This window comes from Aythya ferina, assembly GCF_964211825.1.
Source record: "Aythya ferina genome assembly, chromosome: 14".
Taxonomy (NCBI): Eukaryota; Metazoa; Chordata; class Aves; order Anseriformes; family Anatidae; genus Aythya; species Aythya ferina.
In genome coordinates this window covers 13231857-13242643 of record NC_140312.1, presented here as the reverse complement: position 1 = coordinate 13242643, position 10787 = coordinate 13231857, and positions in this window count along the sequence as shown.

The window sequence follows — 10787 nt, the reverse complement described above, 5'->3', positions numbered from 1 at the left end:
GCCCCGGCCCCGCGCCCGCCGCCAGGCCCCGGCCAGGCCCCGCCGCCGCCGCCGCCGCCGCCCCCCCCGCCGCGCGCACGCACGCACACGCAGGCGCAGACGCGCACACGCACGCAACGTCACCGCGTCACCGCCACCGGCCGCTCCGCCCCCTCTGGTCGCCGCCTACGGGCTCGGCTCCCCGCGGACCACAAGTCCCGGCGGCCCCCGCGGCGCCGCGCTCTCATTGGCTGCGGGCGGCGGGCTCGCGGCGCGGGGCGGGGGGGGGGTGCCTCAGGGGCTGTGAGGGGCAGCGGGAGGGGGGCGGGACCCGGCACCGACCCCAATCCCAATCCCAGTCCCAGTTCCAGTCCCAATCCCAGTCTCAACCTCAAGGAAAGGGGGCCACGGTGCCACTCTGGAGGGGCTTGAGGTTGCAGCACAGCGCTCCCTTGGTTTAAATACAGCTTTTTTATTATTATTTTTATTTAAACGACCCTTTTCCCTCCACACACTGAGTACACTAGCGTGGTATTTCGTAGAAGTAACAAAATATTAAACAGCACAGGTTTATTTCCAGCATTAATAAAACAGCCCCCATGAAAAACACTTCAGACAAGCCCCTCTAATAGGGCACTTCAGCATGCAGAGTGCAGTGCTAAGGTCACAGCACCACTTAATTAATAATACTTTATTTAAAACTTTAAATAGATACCATTAAATAAATAAAGTTTCATGTCAGGTATCCAGTCCTGCCCAGCCACCTGCCCCAGACCCATCTCACCACCATGTCCCGTTTTTGCTGGGCTTGCCACCAGCCCGCTGCCTGCAACGCGCTGAGCAGCCCTGCTGTGGGGATGCCTACACGGCGTTACTTGCCTCGCTGACTGGCAGCGGGCACAGCGTCTGCAAATTTAGCAGATGGTCCTTGCCAGAAGAACCTTTCAGTCTAGGTTAGATGAAGATAAAAACGTAAACAAAGCTTGGGAAGAAGACACAGCACTTTCAGGGGAAGACGGGTACGCTAAAATAAGGCAGAGGTGTTTCCATCTAGCCAATGCAGCCCTTAGCACTGAGCAGCTTTTTCAGCAGCCAGACCTTTAGGGTTTGTGTCCCGAGCTTCAGCTGGGGCTCGCTGACACCATGCAGTCCCCCCAGGGCAGCCCCACTGACCAGCAGCATGTGCAGGATCCGCAGGAACAAAACTCTTTGGGCTACCAAGGTCACACAGGCTGCGAGCTGATGACACAGCAGGGACCGAATGCATTCGTCGGCACTGAAAATTGGAAAGAAAATTGTCATAAACAGCAATGTGCTATAACAGCACAACACTTGCAGTTCCATGCTTGTGATGGAAATGAACTCAGTAGCTTTCATCCAAAGCCCTTTTTTTTTTTGTTGTTACCTGTTTAAATCTCAGCCAAACGGTTAAAAAAGGGAGTAGGAACAAGTGGAATGACACAAAGTCCTTTGTTATGGATAACACAGCTGCTTTATGGTATATCAGCAGAAATGTACTTTATTCATAACAAAAGTTAGACTGAATGCTTGTCACGTAGCCCAAGCCCCTTTCATAGAATTTGAACACCTAAACCGAGTCCAGCAGGCCTCCCTCCCCATCAGCCTGCTGCCATTCACTGTCCTAGGGACACAAGTGAGACTTTGATGTGCCCCCACATTTACAGACAGAGCCAACACCAAACACACAGCCACGGTTGCACGCTGTCCCCCACATCCCTCTCACAAGCAGCAAGGCCCAGCCTCGCGCACCGCTGCTCGCACCAGCTCGGGCTGTGCATGTACACACCGACCCTGAAAACCATCCCTGGGCTCCTCCTGTCCGACCTGCACACCAACAGCTGGGCTGAATTCTTTCCACCTTTGCATCATGCCCTATAACTAAGGACTCCCAAGTCAAATCACACCCTAGTGTTCATGCTGCGTGACAAAACCCACCTCAGTTTTGCTGGCTCTAATAACACCTTTGCTCTGGAGATCAAACAAGCCAGCAGATATTTGTCTGTGACAAAGCAAAAAATCAGCATGTCTAATTCTAAATATACGCAGGGAAGAGTTTCGTTGACTGGGACAACACCATGTCATAGGGCTGCTGCTGCACGCTCGGGATAGTTTGCTGGAAGTAGAAAGTACTGCCCAAGACATATGAAACGAAACAGGCAAAAAAGGCAAAAAATCCTCCGTTTATTTGAAGAGAAGGTAAATCCCAGCCTGACAATCTGAATGTCAACGTGGTTAACGTGTGATTAATGCACCTCACAACAACAGGCACTACAGAAGTACGCAGGGGACTCTGGAGCTGCGGCACAAGCTGTCGTGTGGGGCTCGAGCAAAGCACCGTGACTGGCTCCTAATCACTGACAAAAAGTAACTGCCGTGACACGGAAGAAGAGCATTGAAAATAATTAAGCAAAGCATTATAAAAATTAGATTTCTGGCTTTAGTGCTGAACACCTGGAAAGGCAAGGCCAGCTGACATACAGGCTCCTATCTGTAAATTAAAATTGTTTCCGAGCCACTTGTGACTCCTGAGGGGAGCTCGTCAAAACGGAGGGACGCATCAAAGGCAAAGTCTAATTAGGCAGATGAAGAACAAGGGTTTTACTAATTTAATCTGAGATACAAAAATATTCTGCCGAAACACTTGATTTTGGTAAAGTCAAGCACCTTGTTCCAGTTGCTACGGTGCTTTGAGGAACACATCTCCGGGCATGAATTCTGGTTAATCTGATGCCGTACCAACAACCCCTGGGTGCAGGGACACGTCTCTGCTTGCTGACAGACCCATGCCACACGCCTGCACGTCAGCGAAGCAGATCTCTGCCTCCGTGACCGTATGGAGGCCACGCAGGGGCAGTCCCAGCCGAGCAGAACGTGCCCTGCCAGCCTTCCCATGCGGATGAGGGGAAGTGGGAAAGCCCCAGAGCCCAGGAACTGGAGGCTGCTCCGTGCAGCACGGCAGGACGAGGAGCTTTGGCTAGGGCAGGGAGCCCACAGAGCCTGGTTTGGGGTTTGGCAGGTCCTGGTCAGCCGTGGCGTCAGCTAAGGTGAGAGGAAGGTGGTTTGGAGGGGAAGAAAGGGAAACCTCAGCAAGTTAAACAAGAGGCTCAGAGCGGCAGAGCTGTGTGATGGGATTTTCCACGGATCCCCCAGGAGCGAGGTGCTCGAGCCTTCCTGCAGCTCAGCAGGTCTTGGTTTCCTGACACCAGGCACCTCCTGCCACCCCCAGCCAACACACTCTGCTCACCGAAACCTCGACCTTGTGATCCCACGACGGGCTGTTTGGCTGCTGGACAGGGAGCAGTGGCTACTCCGTGGTGCACAGTTCAGACACAACTGCTCCTGCTGGAAGAATAATCACTTAACTTAGAGCTGGTATGAGCATGACATAAACAAACATCCTCGTTAGGGCAGGGACAAATGCACTTGAAGTAGGAAAATGTTTATTCTTCCTCCAAATAAACATTTTCTACCCAAAATGGGATGACACCAGATTTGATGATTTATTTTAGTTTTTTCTAAACATCTGGAACGAAACGAGCGGATTCATAACAACTCCTCCATCTGCCCGATCACTGAAGCAGTAAATGTGGTCAGTGCAGAGCTCCAGGATGCAGGATGCCTGCAGCAGGACCCCCCGGGACGGGAGCAGCAGAGGCTGCATGGTGCAGGGCTGCTTGTCACAAGGCTGAGGGCACGAGGCTGTGGTCACGGGTGGCAGCGCTGCCTTGTGGCATGGGGACTCCCCAGGCACCCGCCTGCTCGGGATGCACGCTCAGCACCCTGCCTTCTCTTTCCTGTGGCTTTGTTCATTCAATAAAGATGTGGAGATTACGAACTGGGAAAGGAAAAGGAGAAGCAGGTGTGGGAAGTGAGACAGCGTCCAGCTGCGGTGCCCGGATTTTGTGACTCACGCCCGAGGTTCGCCTCCTCCAGCTCCTCTCGAGCAGCCCGGGGGTTGTGCTGGAGCCACACGACAGCTCCCAGCCCTGCCTGTACAGCAGGATGTGGCTGTGTCGCCCACAGCTGAGGGAGCCACGAGATCCCGTCCCAAAGCCTGGTTCAGTGCCTGAACTCACGCAAACCAGAGGGCCGCCCCTATTTTAACCCCTGCCCTGAGTCGGGTGGGGAAGGGGGCTGTGACCCCAGCTTTTCCCAGCCCAGCTGCTCCCGACCCTGCAGCGCTCACGGATGCCCTGGGGTGACGGAAATGCTGCCCGCAGCTCGGGTGGTCCACTACAGGACAAAAGCAAGCGCTCTTCTCACCACTTCCTGACTTGGATGCCTGCAATCTATTTGTTTTTCTATCCTCTGCAGATACGCTGTCGAGTAATTCCAGCCATGTCTTTATTTTCTGGTGATGCCTTAGGCATGTTCTGAATGTTTCAGACATGAAAACGTCCTTCCACCTTGTTCTGCACAGAGAGAACAAACCCCTGAAGAGCGCCACTCGGACACGAGGCAGCCGCTGCTCTGCCATTTCCCGATGTCTCGCCTGTGCTTCCAGGTGCGGCAAAAGGGTTTCTCCTCTCCCTGCCTGGCACAGCACCCTCTGGTTTGGGTCACTTCGTGATTAGAAAACAGAACCAGACCTTGCTTGCTGAAGAGCAGCGCGATGGCACCGATAGCAAGCAGGCTGCAGTGCAGCCCTGCAGCAGGGTAAGGACGGCATCGCCGTCACCAGCAGCTGACCACAGCTCCGTGCACGCCAGCCTAAGGACTTGCCTGGGCCTCGGCTTGCTCGAGCTTGGTTTGAACTCCGACATCTTGCCCAGTGCTCAGCCAAATTCCCCTCGCTGCTAGCAGAGCTCTGCAGCCACCAGGAGAGGAAAGGCACCCAGCTCCAGCCTGGGGTTGTGCCATTACACAGCTGCTGCCCTCAAGAGTAAGGACATGCAAGGGGAAAGGGCTTGGGGCTAGGTGACCTGTGAGGTCCCCTCCAAGCCGAGCCATTCTGTGAAGGTGCAGCACTGGTGAGCACTCAGCATCCAGCTCAATTTACAAACCATCAGCAAGAAAGAAGCGTCGGGAAGCGTCGCTGAAGTCTCAGTGTAAGAGCCGGGCAGCAGCTCCCACTGCAAAGCACGAAGCGTTCGCTCTCCGTCCTGCGCAGGAGGGGACGTGTGGGAGCTGGTGCCCTGCCAGCCACACGACAACCCCGGTAATTGACTGGGAAAAGACACGGACGTGCTTCACGCTGCAGCAGCATTCCTCAGCCCCAGCAGCCCAATTCTGTCCCACAGCCAACCAGGGCTGCCTTTGGGAAACCCACCGAGCAGAAGGAATGCAAAGCAGTGAAGACCCCACGTCTCTCTGCATCCAGAAACCAAAAGAGTAGCAGCTTTTTGCACAGAGGCTGAGGAGCAGCAGTCCTTTCTGAGTCCTGGGTGTAACTTTACCGACAGCTCCCTGATTTCCTTTCCAGCCTGTGCTGGAAGTCTTTGCACCCTCCAGTGGGCTCAGGAGAGCTGCACAGACCTTCCTCACCCCTGGGGAGCACGGAGGACACAGGAGGAAAGCGTTTAAGATTCATTCAGCCTCAGGTGCACACAAAATCCATCCCGGCATAATCAAATGGGAAGCTTAAGAGGAGATGAGACATGGTCGTGGCGAAACAGGGAGGGGAAAAGCATCGAGGAAAAGTCACAGCACGTTACTATGACCAAGCAGCAGTGACGACAAAGCCCAGGTGCAAAACGCGGCACAGGAGGGTGGTGCGTGCTGCTGGCGGCCCGCTGCAACCTGCGGTGCAGGTCTGAAACCTCCTCCTGTCCCGTCCCACCCCATGCAGGTATGCTCCTGGCTCCCAAACGACACCTGGGCAACGGCAGACTGAGTGCAGCTTACGGCAAGCCTTGCTACGCCTCTTGACACCCTCATTTCACACGGAAAGTCCCCGCGTGTTATCAGGTCTGTAGAGCGCTGGAAGCATCCTCTCAGCTGGCCGCCTGCCCCGGTCCTGGCGCAGTGAGTCAACGCGAGCTTCCTCAGCCAGGGGTGGAAGTGGAGATCTTTCCTAATGACAGCAGCCACGCTCAGCTGCCTGCCTGTCCCCACTGCGGGCTGCTGCAGGCACCCCCAGATACCGCCAGGTTATCTGAGCGCTCGGTGAGCTGAGCACTCGGCAAGCCTCGTGGATGTCAGATAAGAAAAGTATGTAAATAAAAAAGTCTGTAAACAGAGAGCATCTCTAAGCAAACTTCTCCCTTCTTGCTTTCTCCAGGTCAGACGTTACACAAAGAAGAAAATGAGATCAGTGACATCAGCGCCAATGGGGATACAGGCACGGGGCAAGCACAAGGACATCATAGGGACAGCCCTGGAGTGGCGCTGGGCCACGCAGCTGAGCCTTGGTGCTGCGAGCCCGGTGAGCCAAACCCCCGGGGTGTGTTTCTCCTGAAGGATGGCATCCCTGCCTTGACTCTTTGCCACTTTGTTCCTCTCTATTTTCCATTCCCCTCACTAGAAGGATTTTTTTTTTTCCCACACGTTTAGCACGTGGATGAGTTGCCTGCTTCCATCCCCGCCACAAAGAACACAAGCCCCTGCTCTCCTTCAGGTGAGCTCAGCCACGCAGGCACCACACACGTACGGGGCATCCAGGAGCTTTTCTATTGAATTATGGCAACCTGGGCTGAAAGCAGCCGCCCAGCAGCCAGCTAGAGATGCAGAAAGAGCCTTTTTGAAGCTCCTCTGCCTCCCTGGGGGCTGCGCCCTTCAGAGCACAGGGCTCAGCTGAGCTCCAAGACCTGGGGATTTTCCCAGTGCCTGCGCAGGGCGATGGAAACCGCCAGCCCCATGCAGCAGTCGAAGTTTTGCAGGATGGGACATCTCCGCTCCCGTGGCGTCACCTGGCAGCGTCCCCAGCCCACACGTTTGCTTTCACATCCTTCCAGTGGCTGAACCTCACCAGCCCCAGCAGCTGCCGGCCCAGGAGGAGGAGGAGGAGGAGGAGGAGGAGGACAGGGGCTGGCACTGGCAGCGCATCAAGTGCCCGTCTGCTCCCCGGCGTTGTGTCAGGGTGGCCCAGAGCTGGCTGTGAGCCTGCGGAGCTGCAGGGTCCCCGTGCACCCAAGGGTCCCTGTGGATGTCCGCAGCACCAGGAGCTGCAGTACTTGGTGCTGACTTACCTCCACGGAGCTGCTGGAGCCCAGGCGGTGTCAGAGCAGCGCTCGGTGACTGGAGACTACCGGGAGTCTGGGGGAAAGAGAGCAGCAAGGCTCAGCAGCAAGATCCCTGCGGCTCTCCGGGCACGTGGCAGGGATCACCGGGACAAGGAAACGTGGCTGCAAGGATCCTGTTGCCAGAGGATGTTTTTTTTTCTGTGCCAGTGTGGAAATTTGGTGGTCCAGCAGGTGAAGCAGCTTCTTAGAGAAATCTCCTGCCATGGCATTAAAAAGAAGCTGTGTTATTAACAGGCTGTATTTTGCAGCTGTAGCAGTGACCAGGGCAGAAAGGAACAACCCAACACGCCCCAATGAGGCTGATGTTCAGCTGCCCAGACTTACACACGGCATCCTTCAGGAGCTCTGCTCTCCAGGTCCCAGCTCTCGGAGAGCCACCAGAGCTGGGGCGCTGACCTTGGCTGCTCCGCGGGGCTGACCTGCAGGCACCGCTGCAGGGCAGAGAGGGGGAGAAGGGAAGGGGCATGGAAAGAGGAGCCAGGAGGGAGCTCAGCACAGCGCCAGGCATGGTTACAGCCCACGTGGAGCAGGACAGGCGCTGCTGCTGCCCTTCCCCTTCCGAGCAAGGCTGGGCAGAGCCGAGGTTTCCCCCGCAGAGGGCTCGTCCCCACAACCCTGCCAGCTTTCTGCCCGCTCAACCTCTGGTGCGTGAGGTCACCCCAGCGTCCCGCTGGTTAGCGGGAGGCCAGGATCTGCCCTTTGATTTATTTATGCACTGACAAAGGCTCAAAAGTGTTGGAAGTGCAATTTTTCACCGCCGACTAAAAATAGCCGAGTGAAATTCCAGAGCTGCCTTTCAGCGCTGCCGGCTGCGCTCGGCTTACCAGGACAATGGCATTTGTAGGCTGCTAGCACCAACGGCGCAGGCTGGGCTCCAGCTCCCTAAATAACAAGCTATAAAGGGCAAAATCTGTCTTTGATTACAGCTGTGCAAAAAGCAGCGATAGAAAAGATCATTAACCAAATACCTGAACGTGCGGTGCCAGCCTAAAACCGAGCCCGGGGATGCTGTAGGAGCGGCAGGGACTTACTGTACGTGAAGTGAAAAATGCAGCCAGCGTTACCGAGGGTGGAAGGCGCGTGTGGTTAAGCATTCAGAAGGGCTGAGGCCCTCGGGCATGACAAAAATGCCTTAGGGCAGCAAGCAGGGGCTGACCTGCAGAGGGACCGGGTGGCACAAGCCCAGCGCTCCCAGCTCATTTGGAGGAGCAGCCACACGAGGAGGGCTCTGCCCCTGGGGCACCAGCAGCCTCCGGGTGTGCTTTCAACCACACTGAGATGCAGGGAGCAGCTCCAGGTGGTGTACAGGAACACCTGATTTACCCTGCTCTTCATTCCAAGCCTATCAAGAGCACGTTCCTTAAAGGAGAATAATTAACGGCCTGCAGTACACCAGGTAAATTGGAAGCCTGGCTTTTAAGCACAAACTTGAATTCTCTGCTCATTTCGGCCTGCAAGCACACAGGCTCAGCCCCAGGGATGGCCCATGGCAGTGCTGCCTGTCCCACACAGCAAACGTGGCAGCAATCCCAGCTGCTGAAGGTGACAAACTCCCCCGGGCGAGAGCGCTGCGAGGCGATGCTCTTGCTCGCACGCCAGGCAGAACCCCGGTGCCAGGCGGCCGACCTGACACCACGGCACTCAGCAGTATTTGAGGTGAAAAAAGAGAACTGCAAGTCAACGCTTCTGAATGAGATAATTGCAGTGCTGGCGCTGACCTTCCAGCAGCGACAGAAGCAGGCTTGCGACAGGAACGGCTTGCTGAAGGGTCAGAAAGACCAGGGCCCCTGCGTCAGCAGTTACAGGGAAAGAAAGAATTCCTCACTGCTCTCCGGTGGCCTCATCCTCCTGCTGTGATGTGCCCTGGGAGGCATTAAAGGTGCCTCTGCAGCTGGAAGGTGCCAGACACGCACCAAAGGGACCCCAGCACACTGCTCACGGGGCTGCTCCACAAACCAGACACGGCTCTGTTCTCCCACTGAAATGTGAAGGGGAAGAGATGTGAGAACCGGCCAAGCAGATCAGTGCAGGAGGAAATCAGAGCTTCCAAGCACATCTGGCACAGAGCATTTGTGACACTGAACTAGACAGCGCTCGGGCATCCCTCTGTAGCAGCCAAGCTCTGCTGCTCCTCTGAATGAAAGCCTGAAAAGCAGAAGCTGGGACTTCTGGTCCTGCCAGCAGAGGGTTAAGCATAGCGTACACCCGCAGCAGGTGGGCATTTCCTGCACCACAGGCTCCTCCCGTGATGTGCACTGACTGCTGGGATGTTTCACTCCCTGCTGATCTCAGCTGGATGCTTTGATCTGCACCAGCACCAGGATCAGCGTTCTGCACGGCAGCTGCAGGGAGTGTGCACACAGCGTTTTGTGCAGCGTTTGTAGTTCTGCCCCAGCAGAAACGCCGCGTCTCTGCAGCATCCCGCAGCAGAAGGACCATGGGCCACGCTCTGCTGCCTGCCACGGGGCAGATCAGTGAGGCCAGGAGCTCAAAGCCTGAAGCCCACCTCCAGCTGCAGCCTGGTTGCCACAGGGCCCGTTGCTGCCTGCAATGCTCAGCTTCAGGCAGAGGGTCACGGCTAGGTGAGACCCATCCAACAGTGATTTAAAGCATCTGTTAAAGCTCCTGATATTGATGACATCTTTTACAGATTGTTCTCTAACAAGGCATCCATACATCTATTTTGGATCAGGAAAAGCCAGAGCAGGCAGGCCCACGCGGCAAGTACAGCTCTGATCTGGATTTGTTCAGCACAACGAGGTAGGGTCCTACAAAAAGGCCTTTCAAAAAAAATAACGCCCAACTGTCCTGGGATGGGAGCATTAAGGGCAATTTTCTGTATCTGCAAGATATTTTTCAGCTCATTTGTTCAGAAGACCACCTCTGGTAACACTGCTCAACCTGATCTGTTTGCCTCCCCCCTCCTCCCCCAAGGTGGATTTCCACTCAGCACGATGAGGAACCAAAATGTGCTCACACTCAGCTATGAAGCAGCCACCTTAAATCCAAGTACCGACCTGAAGCCTTGCTGGCACTGAACTGAACAAAGCAGGCGTTTCCTGGACTAAAGAAAATAAACCAGGAGTCCGTACTATATTCTTAAATATGGTTTAATACTCTTCTCCATTTCTGTACATCACAACACCAAGATATCACTGCTTGGGATCTCTCTGCAGAGGCTATATAGTATGCAAAGGCTAGGATTTTTCACCCCCGTTTAACGTGTTTGTATGTGTAAGTGTAATACATATCAGTATATATTGATATACACATCAATATATAATGCAATATATATCACTGAAGAGAACACATTGATTAAAGAAATACAAAAATTTGGCATCATTTCCAAACTTAAATAGTAAAAATAAAAACTACAAAAAGGAGCTGCATACCCTAATGTATCATGTGAAACAACAAGCAGTATATTCAAAAATGTAAATTTACATCCAATTTTTCTGGTCTTGTCATGTCACATTAGACCCATTTACAATGGCAAAATCCAGAACATACCGCTTTGAAGACCGCAAACATGCTCAAACCTGGGTTTGTGCACATCTGCGGCAGACCCAGTCACACCTTCCGTGAGAGATTCCAGCTTTGATGTGA